The following is a 19,440-nucleotide window of genomic DNA, read 5'->3' as shown; positions in this document are numbered from 1 at the left end:
ATGACATCATAAATTATTATCTCTTTCTTCATGTAGATCATCTAAACCTTTACTTGCCCTAAAATTTTTTCCAATGTTGCTTAAATTATCAGTTGTTGTTTTTTGCTACATTTTTAATTTTTTGACTAAACTTTTGATTGCAAAATGGTATACAATTTTTACCAGGAGTATTACCAAATTCTAAATAAACATTTAGTGTACCAGCTAATTTTTTATTGAAATTTAAAACAGAAAATGCTGCAATTATCTTTAGAGCAATTTGCCCCACATACACGTCTTTTAGACACCGTTCCTAAATTATTTAATTAAAAACTTCATTGGTATATATTTTTTCGTGAAAGTACCTTTCTAACAAATTTTAATCAGATTAATCAATAAATATTGGCTTGATTATGTTCCTAATTACATCAGGTCTTCCTGATTTTTATTTATGCAAATTTGTTTCAATAATTTTGTCTGCTTGGTTTTTACTTCAGAACACTTTGCATGTCTTGATCCTGAAAATGATGCTTCAAATTTAGAAAATCGCACTTATTTTTCTAATGCACAATTTCCTTTACCAATTTCACGCATTACAATTACTTAATGTAGATTTATATCAAAAAATCTTCAGAAAATTATTTGAAACCTCTTTACTGGTATAGAGCTTTATATTCCACAATCACTCAGTGCAAATAGTAACAAAAAACTTAAACCTTTCTTATTACTGTGATTTACATTTATATGTCAAAAGAATTTTCACTGTCAGACTTGATTTTCTTAAAGCGTTTCTTTCTTTTTTTAAAAAAAAATTGATATCTTTGACAAAATCTATTAATATAAAACCTATTTTTTTCATTGGCTAATATATATATATATATATTATATATATATATATATATATATATATATATATATATATATATATATATATATATATATATATATATATATATATATATATATATTAATATATTATATTTTTATTTTAAGTTTTTCTACTTTAAACTATAAATTCATGCAGGCAATGAATCATTATGATAAAATGAACATACGGACAAAGCACAACTGCTTCATGACTGATTGTTTTGCAATAACTTACGGTTTTCAAAACGTTCGCCACCTTGCCCCGCTTTCCCCTATACATTAATATAAAATATATATCAAATATGTATATTATTATAAAATATCAATACTTGTGAGCTGTGCAAATATTTTAAAGTTACGACAATGATAAAGTAGCTCCTACCTAAGGGATCGTCCATAAATTACGCAACGCAAAGTATATTTAAAAACAGAAAAACAGGAAATGTTCAGCTCTTATACGCGGCAATTTTCATTGAACTTAATAGGGTGTTTTGATTTTTTATTTAACTTAAGACTCTGCAAGGGAAAACTCTATTTTTTGTTTTATTTTTTTTATTGTGAAAGTTTGCGTTACGTAATTTATGGGCAATCCCTAACGTAACTTTTCTAGCTGAGATTTGTTGTTTACCGTAACTTTTCTAGTGGAACTTTTTTTGCTTAGCATTTTCATAAATGCTAAGCAATTCTCACAAAAATTGCTCACATAACATGCTCACAAAGCGAAAATGCTCACAAAACTTGCGAATTATTTTTCGTAAGTTCAACTTTCAAATTATGGTATTCACAAAACATCTTGAAATTTCAAGATGTTTTGTGAATAATTTGAGAATAGAACTTATATATACTTAACTATTATATAGAACTTATTATATAAAAAGAAATCGCAAGTTTTGAACTAAGCAAAAGCGCAAATTTTGTGAATACGAAATTAGTAAGTTAAATTAAAAACTTCTGTTAATGTTTAATTTAATTTTATTGCAAAACTTTTCTAAGATGTTAAAAAAGAAATAAATAATCTAGAACTAACGCCAACCTTACGCTTACAACTTTAGTTTATTTCAATGACTCACAATACTGTGATAGACTTCCTGATAGATCACCATGCTACTAAACAAAAATTTACATAACGCTAAGATTACCTACAACTCTCCTGTGAATATAAAATCAAAAGTTTATAACTTTGTATGTATTATAATTAATGTTAACAGGAATAAAGAAATAGCTTTTATCCGGAATATTTATCGACTGTACGTCTCTTTTTTTTTTTCTTTTTAAATTCTTTCACTTGATCTTTCTTTACTGAATCTTTCATTTTTTTTGAAAATTTTTAAAAAAAATATTTATAACGATTGCCACTTGTAAAATCAACACTGCTATAATAAATCTTCAAAATTGGTTCTACAAAACCTTTATTTGAAATAGGATCATTGCAATGTTTGATTAGACTAGGAGAAATAAAATCTAGAATACTAAAGAAATGACAAATGAAAATAGACAGAGTTTGACTTAGACATATAAGTCATCCTTTGGATAATATTTTCAGGTAATTACTTTTAAGTTTATTAACCTTGTTCAGTAAAAACCATTTTTTGATCACAAGTTTAACATTTAAATCTTAAATTTTTTAGCAACGCAACCTGCTGTAGTACCAGCAACTTTTATTTGCAAATTATATTTTGCGAAAGCGGCACATTAACAAAAAATTTCTTAAATATGTTTTGAAAATTAACTCTTCAAATAGTCTTCCGCATATTAAGTTTTTGTAAGAGTTTGTATATAGTTATGTTTTTGCTTACAGATATGCATATATTTTTGCATATGAAGCTTTAAATAGATGTTTATTGAGAAAAAGTTAGTAATTGAGTTTTCACTCCCTCTACCTATGCGAGGTGGGAGATATAGTAAAAAATCCCTTTTGCGCCTTCTTTATGCTCTAAGCAATTATTTGTTATCTCTTAAAACTTTTCTCTCTTTTGATCCTTATTTGGGCGCATTTTGATATGAAAATACAAAGAATGTTGTAGATTCCCTTCAAGCGCTCTTGATTTGCCTTTCTTATCGTCCTTTTCGCATTTTGATAAGAATTGACATATTTATGAGTTTTAAGTTAGAAAAAACTCAGTATTTAATCAAAGTTTTCGTAACAAACTTATATATTATAAAAATCGTTACTAAAACGCCATAACTTTTCGTAAAATTCTTCAATTTTAATATTTTTTTAACCTTAAAAACTTTTGATGCTCCCGACTACTTTAAAAACTTTATTGTTTACATATAAAAATACAATTAAGAAAAACATAAGGTGAAAAAAACATTACGTCTCACCTAAAGTATTACTGCCTCTCCGTAAAGTTATAAAATAAAGAACTATTACTAAGGGGTCGTCCATAAAGTACGTACGCTCATAGGGGGGAGGGGGGGGTCTTCAAAAAGCGTACGAAAGCGTATGGGAGGGGGGGGGGGGGAGGGTTCAATTTAAAAGTACGTACTTCGATTTTCTAATTTATCACAATTAACAAGCTAATCAATAGAAAAGTTACATTCTGACTAAAGATTCTAGTTTGCCAACATAAAAAGATGTATGGTATATGAAGTAGAGGGTATAGTTTTCCTCTATGCACACACATGTATGGGCGCCCTCAGAATTTTTTGATGTTCCAGATAGGACACTTTCACACATCGTGCAAACTCATAACTTAAGTTTGTTTATACCTATGCCAAATGAGGAGGCCTTGCAAAATATCGGGATGGCGGAGGCCTGTGAACAAAAAGCCTTAAAACGCTTACCCTCCCGACCCCCAAAATGAGAGGGGTGTAAATTTTGCATGGTTATAACTTTTAGATTTGGAAAAAAATTTGGATGGCCTCCGCCATCCAAATTTTTTGCAAGGCCTCCTCATTTGGCATATTAACAAACTTAAGTTTGCACGTTGTGTGAAAGTGTTCTATCATCAAAAATCAAAACATCAAAAAATCCTGAGGGGGCCCATGCACACATGCCCGCCCTTATATACTGGCCCTGAGTAAGACCTGAGGGCCGTGGTTTATGGGACGGAGTCACCCCAAAAAAAACGTGTCAATGGCGTCTCAAAGACCGCTAGGTTTTGCTAAAATAAAAAGTTTCTTAAAATAGCAAAAGGGCACAAAATTTGCTGTTGCTCCCTCCCACTGGGTTTTACCCTTTGTTTTCAATATTACTGATCTCACCTTAGACTCGTTTTTTACTTACTAAAGAGGGGTGCCTGAAAAAAACGTCCACCTTAAGTATAGTTTATTTACATTTGATTCGTTAAAAAAACAAAAAAAGTTTTCCTAGATTTCACCGAGAATCGAACCAGGATCTACGTCGTCTATTGCCGCCGCATAAACCTTTCGCCCAAATACACACTTGCATCAGGAAACTTTAAATTTATTCAAATTATTACTTGCATTTATACACAGGGCTGTTGATTTGATGGCTTAAGTTTGAAAAGATGAACTTTATACATTGTTGAAAAATCCTCATAAGCTAGAATTAGAAATGATGTGCAATTATTAATAAAAAAAATTAATAAATATAAGCAATTTATTTATATATTTTGATATAGTATATTTGTAAAAGTTAGAAATGATGATTATTTATTTTTAATCTTGAATTTTTAAATATGAATAAATTTTCATTCCTTTTTTATTTCCTTTTTTTTTAGTTCTGAGAACTGCTGCAATACTTTCACAAATTTAACTTCACCAAAACTTTATTAAAATTTGTTTTATATTTCATTTATCACTATGTAAAAGCATAATTAAAAGACTATTTAAAAATGCAGATTTAATAAACTAACAATTATATAGAAAACGTTTAGTTTATAAATTCACTGGATTAAAATAAAATTGTTATACAGTTTTAGCCAAATAAATAAAAAACTAATATAAAGATATATATAAAGATATATATATAAAGAACTGTAAAAGATATATATAAAGAACTATTTCTAACCTAGTTTGTTTAAAAAAAATGTCTCAAATTCGCAGTTGAAAAATAATGTCTCAAATTCACTGTTTGAAAATAATGTCTCAAATTCACAGTTTGAAAATAATGTCTCAAATTCGCAATTTAAAAATGTCTCAAATTCGCAGTTTAAAAATAATGTATTAAAATCATATTTTGAAAATAGCGTCCTAATATTAATGCATAAAATATATATTAATGCCTAGACGTTTAAATTAAAAAAAGAAAAAAAACTGGTTTAACTTAGATATAAACAATAATGTACATAATCTTGCCACTTTGAGATAACAAATGTAAAACTAAAAAACAAAATAGAAAATAAGGATACAATAAAATGTAGGCATGTTTAAATTTATAAAATTTTGGGGTATATTTATGTTTATGTGAAACTAGATCTTCATCAAACCGATGAGTCATCTACTCTTCATCTTTTATAATTAACTCTTACTTCCAGTCTTTCTTGGAAACCATATATCAAATCAGTTGCAAAATTAGCATCTGCTAAGGTTGCATCTCTTTATCGAGCTCGTCACTATCTTACTTCGGATTCTATTCTCTATATCTATAAATCTCAAATCCGGCCTTGTATAGAATACTGTTGCCATATCTGGGGCGGTTCTTCTAGTGATGCCCTTTCTCCTTTAGACAAGGTTCAAAAACGCATTGTAAACATAGTTGGACCTGCTCTTGCAGCCAACCTCTAACCATTATCACATCGTCGTAATGTTGCTTCTCTTTCTCTTTTCTACAAATAATATAATGGGCACTGCTCCGAAGAGCTAGCGTCTCTTGTGCCATCTACTAAAATTTATTCTCGTGTTACTCGTCATTCAATTAAGTGTGATACTTTTTCTGTGACTGTTCCTAAGTGCTCCAAAAACGCTTATTTGTCTAGTTTTTTTCCTCGCACATCAGCTCTTTGGAATTCGCTTCCTTCATCTTGCTTTCCTGATTCATATAATTTGCAATCCTTCCGTCAATTGTTATCTTGCTCTACAATCTCCATCTTTTCTCTTTCAGTAACTTCCAACTTTAATTAGCCTTGTTAGAAGCGACGATGTTTAAAAAAAAAAAAAAAACCTTCAGTTATTTATATAAAAAAATATAAATTTATTCAACTTAATAAATTTTTTGTTTGTTTATGAATTTGTCTACAATTTTAAAATGTTTAAAGTTGGTTCAATAAAATACCGTTTTTCTCGTTCATTTAACTCCATATGTCAAAGAATTTCATCACAACGTCAACTAAATTAACAAATCTCAACTTTTTGAAAATGTGTAATTACCAAGTATTAGAGAAGAAAAGGTTTAATGGACAAATTCTCCTGTTCATTCTAATAATGATGGCAATATTGACCAACTTTTTTCTTCTTCTTATTTTATCTTGCTGTTTTTTTTATATGGTAATGATTACACATCAAATGAAATGTGATTACAAATATATTAGTAATAAATAGAAAGAGGCTCAAAAAAGTTATGAACGAAATACCAACTTAATCTTTTCATAGAGTCCATACAGATCATGACAAAATTCGAGTATAACAATCTTGGTAAATTAGTCATGTACAAAATTAGGCTCTGAAATTTTTTAGTCGGATTAAAAAGTTCAGCTCTGAAATTTTTAAATAAATACAAATCAAGAAACAAAATAAAGAAGATATAATATTTAAACAATTTCAGTTTCAAAAAAATGTTAAAATTATTCCGCAAAATTTAAAATAGATTCTTGTTTGAAGCTGAAATAACTTAAATGATTTTTGTCAAATTGTCTTTCTGTAGAGAGCTCCATTAGGTCCTCGATATGTTATTATCCATAGCTAAGGGGTCCCTGATATGTTATACAATGTTTTGTATGTTTATTTACTTTTTTAGGTAATTTACATGTGCTACATTGATTTGCTCTTATAAAAAATTCTCATTTGGATTTTTATTATATTTACTTATAAAAATTTCAAGAGTAAAGCTGTTAGTATACTTATACATAACATTTAAGTATTGGCAAATATTTAATACATTTTTATGTCCTTCATTCAAGGTTTAATGTGGTCGCTCGGTTTTTTCTGTATATGGTTCAACAAGCATGCTTTTGTAAACTAAGGCTTTTTAGAAGTTTTGTTGGTTGACAACTTGCCCAAGAAACAAATGCATAGGTAATATAATAATAAATTAGGCGGAAGTAAATAAGTTTCGACTTGGAGATTAGAGTTTTAAATTTAAAAAAAGGGGAAGAATTTCTTTATGAGTTTTTTTGTAAAACGGATTAAATTGAGTTTTTCAGTGTTCAGAAAAAGTTTGTTTAAACTCAATATTTATATCCGTTTAGAGTTGATTTATATTGGTATATCGTAAATAAAAAAATTTATTTTATCTGCAAACATGATGGGATTTAATCTTACTGATGCATTATTTACAATTATTTTACATAAAATTATTTACATAAGCTAGAAATAAGACCAGACCTCAATCGATCTCTAAGACATTCTACACATAATATTCAGTATTCCGGATTTCTCATTTTCCATATATTGCTTTCTATTAGTTAGATTTATCGCTTACCCGTAACATTTCAACTTTCTATGAGTTATTTGTCAAAATCATTAGTTATTTTGTCGACTAGTTCAACAACTGCATGTTCAATTGAATATTTCCTAATAAAATCCAAACTGCTTTGGATTGAAAATAAGCGTTTTTTGTAAGATAATAATAGATTCCAATAAATATTACACGCTCAAAGATTTTTGAGAATACATAAAGAACGGAACCTTTAGTTGGATATTTCGGAATGATTACGATTTTTATAAATTGGGTCTTATACATATACATACAGTCTTAGAATGTATGTACATATTCATACACTCATAACGGGTTCAAATACAGCATTTTTTGAAGTTTGAGATGAATGACTTCCAGATGTGAAACAAATTCCAAACATTTAAATGTTCAATACTTATGTCAAATAAGGCATTACAAAAAATGCAATGAGTGGAGCCTGGAAACAGAAAAGTCCTAAATATTTTGTTACACCAGCCCCAAACGTGAGAGCAACAAGTTGATGATTTTTTTTTATTCTTAACTGCATTTATATAAAATTCATCGATGAAGATTAGCTTAGCTGAGAAAAGTTAAGAAAAAATGCTTTATCAACTTGTTTCTCTCACGTGTGGGAAAGGTGTAACGAAAAATTTAGGGCTCGTTTGTTCCCAAGCTCCATTCATCACATTTTTTTTGCACGACATCCTTATTTCTTGCAATTTCAGGTATTCTTTGGTAGTTATACGCAGAGCAAAAGCTTTCTTATTTTTGTTAAAAATAAAAATTTTTTGTTAAAATTTATGGATATTTCATCTAACCGTAGTGATTTTTTTTAAAGCGTTAAATTTATAGGAAGTCAAGACACTATTATAGGTTATTGCATCACTATCATACATTGTTGCGTCACTATCATACTTTATTGCGTCAACTAACGGTTTTAAATATATACTATATGTTGTTATAATTTTATTGGCAAGACTATCCAGTGGGCATACGGCGTCGATCCAACGTTTGATTTATGTTGGTTTGTATTGATCGACATCGGCCAACTAAACCTAACTAAGCAACAACGTTGATTACACTAACGCTATTTTTTATTAGAATTGCAACGTTGTAATAACTTTAGTTACACTAACAATTTTTTTCATTAGAATTACAGCGTTGCAATAGCGTTGGTTACACTAACGTAATTTTTTATTGGAGTAAGATCGTTATAATAGCTTTACATACATTATCTTTAATGAATATATCACAAATGTTTTGAATAATCAATTTTTGAAAAGATAAACATATTAAATTATAATCAATGGTTTTAACTTTCCACCAATACAAAATCAACCTTGTTTCAAATTTTTTTTTTTTTAAATGTTAATATATAATAGTAAATATTACTATAATCAGTATATTGTGAAGCAAAGTGGATAGCATGATGTACTGTGCAGAGTGTGATCAAGGTTAGGATTCCAATAAATGCTGACTTGTGCTTAAAAAAAGTTGCTTTTACATCGAAACTTTAATCCAACGTTTTTTCAACCTAAATAATAATGCTATTTAACGCTGTTCCAACGTTGTGGTGCCCATTAGGTAAGCCCAACATTAATGAAGTATTTATCAAGAAGTTCATGCCATCTTATCACAGAGCACCATGGAAGAGGTTTTAACTAGAATGTTCACGTCTCCTTTCTGACCAATATCGCAAATGTAGCCAGAGCTGGCATTGAACCTCAGATCTCTTGGTTCTGAGTCAGGACTCTAACCACTGATATTAATTTTTTAAGGTAACACTTTATTTTATTTCTGCCCATGAAGTCATTAATTATTTACAATTCTTTTTTATATCAAATTTACAACTGCTATTTTGTTTACTGCAATACAAATTTTATAAGTTTTTTAAATTCTTTTCATCTTTATTTATAAAGAATTTGTTGCATGGTTTATGTTTGCTTTTGGAACATTCTATGAGTGTTTTATACATTCAAGGATTTTTAAGTGTTTTAATTTTAATTTGTGTTTTTTCATATGGACAAGTTTCAATGAATTTTCGTATTATGAAAACAGATTTAAAGTCTACTTTAACTACATCAAATGTTTCAAAAACCAAAAACTTTATAAAACAGATAATTAAAAATAATTAAAATTAAAAAATATTTAAAAAATCTCTGAATGGGAATATATAAAGTAACAAATCTTATAACAAAAATACATGCCACAAGATTGTTAGTAACTGGAGTTTATAATATGCTTTCCAAGTACTTTAAAAATTATAGCAAAAGATACTTTTGAACGTTGTTGTAGAGTAAGGGAAAATTAATTATTTAAACAATAGAGAATTTCAAAAATGTTCAAAATTTATTACATAAATTTAATTAAAGATTTTAGTTTGACAGTAACAGTAAATTGCAGTTTCTTAGAATAAGGTTGGATAACGTTAAGGTAACCCTAAAAATTCTCTTTTTAAAAAATATCTTAAAAATGGATTGTAAAGTTGTAAGTTATAAATCAATTGGTCAATATTTGCAGTAAAAATATTCTTTATTTGTAGTATATATATAAATATATATATAAACATAAAGATAAAATGTTTTTTTTAACAAACAAATTAAATATTTACTTTTTTATTAATTAAATAGACAATTGATTAAAAAAAATATAAACCCTGTTTATTGTTTTGTTTTAAAAAAAAAAAAGTTTTTATGCTCTATTATAGTTTTATGTCTCTTAATAATTATTTTTCAAAGAGAAAAAATTTAATTTACTTTATTTTTTCAAAACACTTTATCATCTAAAAACAACGTTTTCATTTTTTATTTTTGTTCAACTTTTTTAAGGTCAAATTCTGCATAAGCGTGTCGAGGTAGACAATGGCTCATCAAGTTCTTTATTAAATGCTAACTCGTGGTGCGTTATAAGTCTACTATTAGGTCAAACAAATAAAAAAACATGAATTTAATAAGTCTTTTATCTTTAAAATATTATCTCATCTATAAAAATAATAATGTAACATATTTATAAATTATTAAAATTCAATTATAAAATGATCGATGTTTAATAAAGTCCTATTTTAAATTATGAGCATCATGCAGAAACAATACTTTAACTTTTTCAAAGTCTTTAAAAGAGTTTGCTAAAACCATACGATGTCAATTACTTTGACATCGTATGATTTTAGCAAACGAGGTTTTTTTCTGAAAAACATTTAATTTTTTCTAAAACATATGCCACGTTTGGCTTTCTTTGTTAAATAAATATACTTCTGACTAGCTTCATAATTTTTAAAAAAATGCATTAAACTTGTCTGTAGTTAGTGTTGTTTGTGTAGAATCATAATCAGCATAAATGTATTCATTTGAAATAGTTCATCTTTTAAAGTAATTGGCACGAAACAAACTGACGGAAATAGCCTTCCTATAAATCTAAACATTGCAAATAAAACTAATACAAATAAATCTTTAATTGCTGAATCACTTAATCAATATTTTGTCAGTGTAGGTTCCACTTTAGCGTCGTAAATAGAAACTACTGAAATAAACTTTCAGTCATATTTTACTCCTAATAAGACCTCTAAGATGGATAATTATGAAATTACTGAAAAGGAACTCTTAGATACAGTATATCTTTTAAAACTAAACTAAAGTGTAGGGTATGATAATATTAGTAGTAACGTAATTAAAAAATCGATAAAATACTTAACAATCCCTCTTTTGCATATTTTTAATCTATCTTTAAAAATAGGTATTTATCCGGAGAAACTTAAAATTGCGAGGGTCATACCTATTTTCAAATCAGGAGACATTTCAAATCCTGAAAATTACAGACCAATTTCAATTCTTCCTTGCTTCTCGAAAATCTTAGAGCGAATTATGTATAATCGAGTTTTAACTTTTCTTATATAAATAATATTCTATATAATAAACAATTTGGATTTCAGCCAGGGTATTCAACTGACCATGCCATTATTAATATTGTTCACAATATATTTAAAGCATTTGACGAAAGTAAGTTTACCCTAGGAGTTTTTATAGATCTTAGCAAAGCTTTTGATACAGTAGACCAAAGCATTCTGATAAAAAAACTTGAAAGTTATGGAATTAAAAGCACATATTTAGAATGAATCAAAAGTTATCTAAGCAATAGAAAACAATACATAACACACGAAGAAGGACAAACTGATTACTTGACTATAACTTGCGGTGTTCCCCAAGGCTCAATTCTGGGTTCACTGTTATTCCTTATTTATGTAAACAACTTTCATAAGTTTACAAATATTTTAAATTCAGTTTTATTTGCAGATGACACAAATTTATTTTATTCTAATGGAGATGTCAACCTTTTATTTAAAATAGTAAACAAGGAACTCTTAAACCTAGCGGAATGGTTCAAGGCATCAAATTATCATTAAATTTAAATAAAACTAAGTATACTTTTTTTCATAGAATTCACGATAAAGACAATATTCCATTAAAATTTCCTGATTCTAATATTGGTAACTCTAAAATAATTAGAGAGTCATCATCAAAGTTTTTAGGAGTAATACTTGACGAAAACTTGACATGGAGAGAACACATAAGAACGTTAGAAGATAAAGTTTCAAAAAATATTGACATTCTATACAAAGCTAAGCAATTATTAGGCCAAAACTGTTTAAAAATCTTATATTTCTCCCTCATTCATTGTTATATAAACTATGCAAATATTGCATGGTGCAGCTCTAATGTAAGTAAAGTTAAAAAATTGCTTAGTAGACAAAAACACGCTGTCAGAATTATTTCAGGTGCAGGTCGTTTTACACATTCTAAAGAACTATTTAAAAATCATCACATACTTAATTTTTTTCAGTTGAACCTTTATCAAATTCTTATATTTATGTACAAATTTCATACTAAATTAACTCCTATAATATTTAATACACTTATCAATAAAATTATCCACGAGTACTCTACAAGGTTTTCAAATTACAATTATGAGCAACCTAAAATGCACTAATTGGTTACTATATTTTCTACTGCCATCAGAGGTCCTAAATTATGGAACACTTTGTTAAATAACCAGCTGAAAAATTGTTCTTCGCTTTCTCTTTTCAAACAAAAACTAAAACAAAAACTTCTTAACGATGTTAATGAATTAAATTCTTTTTAAGATTCTTTACTTCGTCGTCTTTTTTTTTATTTTATTTTATTTTAACACCTTTCTTATTAACTGGCCTTTAATTTAAATTTTCCTTAATTTCTTCTATTAACTTACTTTTAATTTTTAGGTGTAATTATTATTATTATTTTATTTTTTATTTTTTTTACGATTTTTTTTTTGGTTATAGATTAGTTACTGATCTTAACATACTTGTAAAATTTGTTATTATTTTTTATATCATACAAAGTAATTTTATGTTTACATTTTAATGATTGTACACGCTTGCTGATGAAAGCACGTCGGGGCGTAGTTAAGGCAAATTTTGTCTTCTTTTAGCCCCGGTCATGTAAATTTTATTTAAATAAAACGGCATTGTATTCATTTTTTTAATGACAAAATAAAAAAAAATAAAAAAAAATCTTTTAACTATCCCTTCGCTCAGGGTGCAGAATCTCATTGCAAGAAGGTGTCATATTGCATACAATATAAATTAAACAGAAACAGGAATAAATTGAAAATGAACCATATTTCTACAAACATTAGTATATTCTAAGAGCTCTTCAAATAAAGCATACTTCTCTTCAATACGTGCAAATGATAACGTTAGCTTTAATTTTATTTCTGATTTTATCATAGATTTTATTTCTGCTGTGTTTTGTAGCAATATTTTTTATGTGTACATAATTGAAAATATTCCCTCAAGCTCATAAACAAATTTTTTTAAATTAAAATTTAGGAGTAATTGTCACTTCAACAAATTAAGTTGGTTGTCTTTGTTTGCAGTTAATAAAAAGCATTTTGCTCATTATTAGTTTTTATAAAAATGACGAATGCAGTCAAATAATAAAAACATATAATGAGCATAAAGAGGATTATGTAAACATTATATATATATATGTATATATATATATATATATATATATATATATATATATATATATATATATATATATATATATATATATATATATATATATATATATATATATATATATATGTACAAAGCAGTGACGGATCCAGTAATTTTTAGATTTTTGGTGGGGGAGGGCGATGTTGAAATATTTTTGTAGTTGTATCACGTTTGCGTCTCTTGAAAAAAAAAAAAAACGATCCTTCATTTCCTTCATAAGGTATTTAGGAATTTCCGATTCTAGTGGAGGGGATGCATATCCTTTCCCCCACCTTCCTAAATCTGTCACTGGTACAGAGGCAATTTTAGGGTGAGTGTGGTGCGTGGAGGTGTTCCACCTCCTTAAGAAGGCGATTTTTAAGTTATAGTCAATTTTTTTACGAGTTTAATTGGCTAGTCGGGTATTTAACACAATTCAGTCGGGTAAATTTTAGTTTTGAAAACCATTTTTTTAAGGAACCAGACAGTACTTTTTAAAGATTCACCCCCCTCCATTTATGCGGAGAATCGCCTCTGTACATGTATATATATTTGTATATATATATATATATATATATATATATATATATATATATATATATATATATATATATATATGCATATATATATATATATGCATATATATATATATATATATATATATATATATATATATATATATATATATATATATATATATATATATATATATATATATATATATATATATATATTAGGTTGTAATATCCGCCCCCTATATTCTAAAAAAGATCGGTTTATAATATGTTCATAATCTGTTCATAATAAAACTTTTATTGGTTCTCTTAAATTTCGTTAAATTTTTTCAAAATTTTATTGGATTTAGGGGAGCACCAGACCCTTGAACACTAACCATGTCCCTATTATTATATAAAAATTTTTAAAGTATATTATGTTGGGTATCCAAAAAAGCAAACTTATATAAAAATTAAAAAAAAAATTATATATATATATATATATATATATATATATATATATATATATATATATATATATATATATATATATATATATATATATATATATATATTAAGAAGGTGATTTAAGAAGATGAAAAACGATCCTTCATTTCTAAGGTATTTAGGACTTTCAGATTCTAGTGGAGGGGATGCATATCCCTTCCCCATGGTTAGTGTTCAAGGGTCTGGTGCTCCCCTAAATCCAATAAAAATTTTTTTAAATTTTATTGGATTTAGGGGAGCACCAGACCTTTGAACACTAACCATGTCCCTATTATTATATAAAAATTTTTAAAGTATATTATGTTGGGTATCCAAAAAAGCAAACTTATATAAAAATTAAAAAAAAAATTATATATATATATATATATATATATATATATATATATATATATATATATATATATATATATATATATATATATATATATATATATATATATATTAAGAAGGTGATTTAAGAAGATGAAAAACGATCCTTCATTTCTAAGGTATTTAGGACTTTCAGATTCTAGTGGAGGGGATGCATATCCCTTCCCCATGGTTAGTGTTCAAGGGTCTGGTGCTCCCCTAAATCCAATAAAATTTTTTTTAAATTTTATTGGATTTAGGGGAGCACCAGACCCTTGAACACTAACCATGTCCCTATTATTATATAAAAATTTTTAAAGTATATTATGTTGGGTATCCAAAAAAGCAAACTTATATAAAAATTAAAAAAAAAATTATATATATATATATATATATATTTATATATATATATATATATATATATATATATATATATATATATATATATATATATATATATATATATATATATATATATATATTAAGAAGGTGATTTAAGAAGATGAAAAACGATCCTTCATTTCTAAGGTATTTAGGACTTTCAGATTCTAGTGGAGGGGATGCATATCCCTTCCCCATGGTTAGTGTTCAAGGGTCTGGTGCTCCCCTAAATCCAATAAAATTTTTTCAAAATTTTATTGGATTTAGGGGAGCACCAGACCCTTGAACACTAACCATGTCCCTATTATTATATAAAAATTTTTAAAGTATATCATGTTGGGTATCCAAAAAAGCAAACTTATATAAAAATTAAAAAAAAAATATATATATATATATATATATATATATTAAGAAGGTGATTTAAGAAGATGAAAAACGATCCTTCATTTCTAAGGTATTTAGGACTTTCAGATTCTAGTGGAGGGGATGCATATCCCTTCCCCCACCTTCCTAAATCTGTCACTGGTACAGAGGCAATTTTAGGGTGTGTGTGGTGTAATACAATACAGAAAACAGTAAACAATACTCCTATATATATTTTCTAAAATATTTAAAACTTTAATATCTTTAACTTAATAAAAACAGCAATCGGCGAATTTCACAGATTTATTTAAAAACAACACCAAAATGTTACATTATTTTTGGCAAATTAAATAAAAAGTTTAGGTTTTTGATAAATGTCATTTTATTCACCAAAGCAATGCAATATGAGTACCCTCTTTGTGTATTTAAAGTGTAAGTAAAAGATAAAATTGAAAACATTTTCTATGAAGAAAATGATTCAGAATCAGATTGTAATGAAAATTATGATGATCATAAAGCAATATATTGCAACAAATTTTTAATGATATCACTAAAAAACAGCGTTTGAAAGCACCAATAGAGCATTTTAACAAACATTTTGTCTGTATTGAATAGTTTGCGCAAACTAATTTTCAAATTGTCACCCTTTTATAACTGCATTTTGTTCTAATAAAAAGTTTCCAAATACGAAAATAAAAAATTGATGGTTAAGTTTGACGCCAAAACTCGGCGAGACTCGGTGAAACTCGATGAGTCAAGGTCTTGTGATTAATAAGGCTGTATAATTGAAACTAAACAAACAAAAAGAGCGTTTAGTTTCAATTATACAGTCTTATTAATCACAGTTAGTTTCAATTATACAGTTTTTTGTGTGTGTGGTATTTAAGGTGCTCCAAGAGGTCCTTACGGTCTTATCACAGAGCACCGAGGAAGAGCATTCAGCTAAGAAGTTCACGCCTCGAACCTTGGACCCTTTGGTTCTGAGCTAGAACTCTAAGCACTGCGTCACCGCTGCACCACCGCTTTATAATGTTTTTTAAATGTGTAAAAATGCAAATTGGCTTTTCATGAGCTAAGGATAATTCAAAAAATTTTTACGAATAAAGATGTTTTTGATCGTATTTTTGTTTAAAAAATCTCTCTAATCAAATGTCAATTTAAATGTAATAACTCACTTGGTTCATTCAGAAAACAATACGATAAGCAATATAACAATTTACCAGATTTAATGTCGTTTGTAAGATTCAAATATGTCGCTATATAAATGACGATATTTTAAATTGCTGAAAATAAACAAATATATGCTTTATATAGCTTTTAATCGATAAAAGAATTTGTTTTCTATTAAAAAAATTTAATAATTAATTGATTAATTAACCGTTAATTTACGCCCCCTTAAAGGATCAATTTCCAATCTTCAAATTAATTATTTATTTTTCCGAAAACGCGTTATCTATTTGCAGAACATTTTATGCGGAAGGAATTTTTAAATCCCTATGTGGAACTCAAAAAGAGGTGCAAAATACCTAAAACTTCAATTGCGTTTAAAGCGTTTTTTACTAATTTTTTATGGATATTCACAGGCAGTTTCAAAAACGTCGAGAAACGGGATTGTATGAACCAAAAGCTTAATAAAAATAAAACAAATTTCATCCTATTCTAATCTGTAAGATTTCTATTTAAATCCATTTTTTTCCAGTGTTGTATTTCAAAAATCTATTTCTATATAATGATATAAGCTAACTTTTTTTTTACTATTAACGATGAGCTTGGTTCGAACGTTACAAATTAACTTTATACATAAACCAGAATAAAATCTACTTTCTCTCTATTAAAAAGAAGTTTTAACACCCTCCCCCCCCCCCTGACATTAACCCTGCCTTTCCCCACTCGCTACAAAAGTGTGTTTTCCAAAGAAGTTTAAGTAAAAAAAGGTTCACAAACTTTTAAGATGTTTTCCTCAGTAAGAACATCATTGTACTGTGGTTTTGATGTAAATTGAAATTTTTTATAATCGGTTTTATGATCCAAATTTAAAAACTGATAATACAACGTCGTTAACGTCGCCAGCTTGTTGAATATTTGTTGTTGTTTTTTTAAGTATTTTTATATAAGTATATTCTACACTTATATCTTTTTACCATTTACTCATTGTATTCAATTATATTCACATGTATAGTATAATTTAACTTGTTTATACGTTTATATTTTCAAAAGTATAAAAAGTTAGACAATCTAAAAAGTTTATCTAACACTATTATTGTAATTTGTTTGTTTTTTTATTCAAATTTTATGAGTGCATTTGATCGATGACAATTATTTACTTTCACTGTTTTGATTATGTCTTTTATTCATCGATTTAGCTTTGAACAAGAGTATGATTTTTTTATTTTGCTATCGTGTTTTAATTTTATTTTTTTGTTTGCTCTTTTTTTTTTTTTTACATTTGTTATAATTTATATATGAAAAATGTATATTATTCTTGGACAATTCAACTTAATGACTTGACTCGAATTTTTTACAGTTGTTATTTTTATCGATCTACTAAATTAGGAGGAGGAGAAAGGTTATTGATTATAGGGAGGATTTGGTTTTGAACAAACAAAAAAATATTAAATCCTCCCTAGCAGTTTAATAAAAACGAATTGTAAGGTTTTCTTTTTAAAAGAATTTTTTGTACAATTTTATATTAGCATTATTGTTTCTATTATCTTTTTTGTCAATAGACAGATTTCTATTATTGCTTCTATAATATTTTAAACAATGTCGCTTAACGTTTTTCTAGAGCACTTTAAGTTGAACTTTTATATGCTTTTATTTAATATGCTTTTATTTAATAACAAAATTAGATAAAAGATGTCTCTAGTGTCAAGGTTTGCAAATTTAATAATTCCCAGCGATAGTTTTTTAAAAAATAAAATTTTTCAATTTTCTATTGTTCCTGTCTATTAAACTCGGTACAGTAATGCTCTGCGTCTTTCCAATTTTAAAATCTTGACCAAGACGCTTTATTTGAAAACGTATATTTGTAAATACTGAAAAAGGTTTAATTTTGCAATAGTTTGCAGATGGCAAAAGTCGACAGGAATTAATTAGCAAGATTAAAAGATACATTATTTTACTTATATAGCATACGTCATTATACGCTTGGTGTAAATCTGTCAACTTATTTAAGTAAGTTATTTGTTTGCGGTTTTTTTTTTTTTTTCGTTTGCTTTATTTTCTGTGCTGAAATTTTTTAAAAGTTTTACATTTTCCAATTTCCTTAGATAAAAAGTTTCTAGGTTTTTATTGTTTTTATAGTTATAAGGTTGTTAGCTATATTAGGCTAAATTCTGAGTTTCTGAGAATTTAACATTTCTAGATATTTCGCTATACATTATAGCCGTAGCAATCCTCATTCTAGTAACTCTAAATAACCATGGTAACCAATGATAACCATGGTTTATCTCAATGCTTGAAAAAAAAACTTGTTAAGAACTTTGATACAATTTAACATTTTATCTGAAATGGACTATGGATATTTAATCATATGTCTAAGTCCCTTCAAACTCTTGTTATGTTCAAAAACCCATTCACTTATAATAATACAAATGAAGCAATATTTGAAGTCTTTACTAGATATCACTTTAAATATGCTGTCTCTGATTGGACACTATTTAAAAGCTTATACAGCCCTACTTGAATCCGTTCAACGTAAAGCAAATAAATGGCTACAAACAGCGTTGGAGTTTTGACGTCTAAGAGGTGACTTAATTAAAATATATAAAACTGTTGTTCTGGATAAGTCAATGATATGTGTTTATATATATATATATATATATATATATATATATATATATATATATATATATATATATATATATATATATATATTTATATATATATATATATATATATATATATATATATATATATATATATATATATATATATATATATATATATATATGTATATATGTATG

The 19,440-nt window shown here is 27.0% G+C and overlaps 1 protein-coding gene and 1 long non-coding RNA gene across 8 annotated transcripts in view; one reads left to right on the top strand and one right to left on the bottom strand.

The window, feature by feature from the left end:
• LOC136077907 (octopamine receptor Oamb-like) overlaps positions 1-19,440 on the top strand; it is a 31,941-nt gene that overhangs the window by 4,756 nt on the left and 7,745 nt on the right. The window contains exon 1 of one of the 7 annotated variants that reach the window (XM_065792189.1): positions 1,652-1,777. The exons of 1 other annotated variant lie outside the window; for it this stretch is intronic. The gene's annotated coding sequence lies outside the window, so the exon portion shown is untranslated. Of the gene's footprint in view, positions 1-1,651; positions 1,778-17,797; positions 19,223-19,440 lie in introns of those variants that run through there. 5 more of the 7 variants (XM_065792192.1, XM_065792188.1, XM_065792190.1 and 2 more) reach the window with 5 other exon arrangements.
• LOC136077642 (uncharacterized) lies at positions 4,107-16,750 on the bottom strand. The gene is made up of 2 exons (XR_010637144.1): positions 16,651-16,750; positions 4,107-4,354 (listed from the first exon to the last, which is right to left on the bottom strand). It is a non-coding gene; the product is annotated as an uncharacterized LOC136077642 (long non-coding RNA).

This window comes from Hydra vulgaris, chromosome 03, assembly GCF_038396675.1.
Source record: "Hydra vulgaris chromosome 03, alternate assembly HydraT2T_AEP".
NCBI classification, from domain to species: Eukaryota; Metazoa; Cnidaria; class Hydrozoa; order Anthoathecata; family Hydridae; genus Hydra; species Hydra vulgaris.
This window is presented reverse-complemented; position numbering and strand designations above follow the sequence as displayed.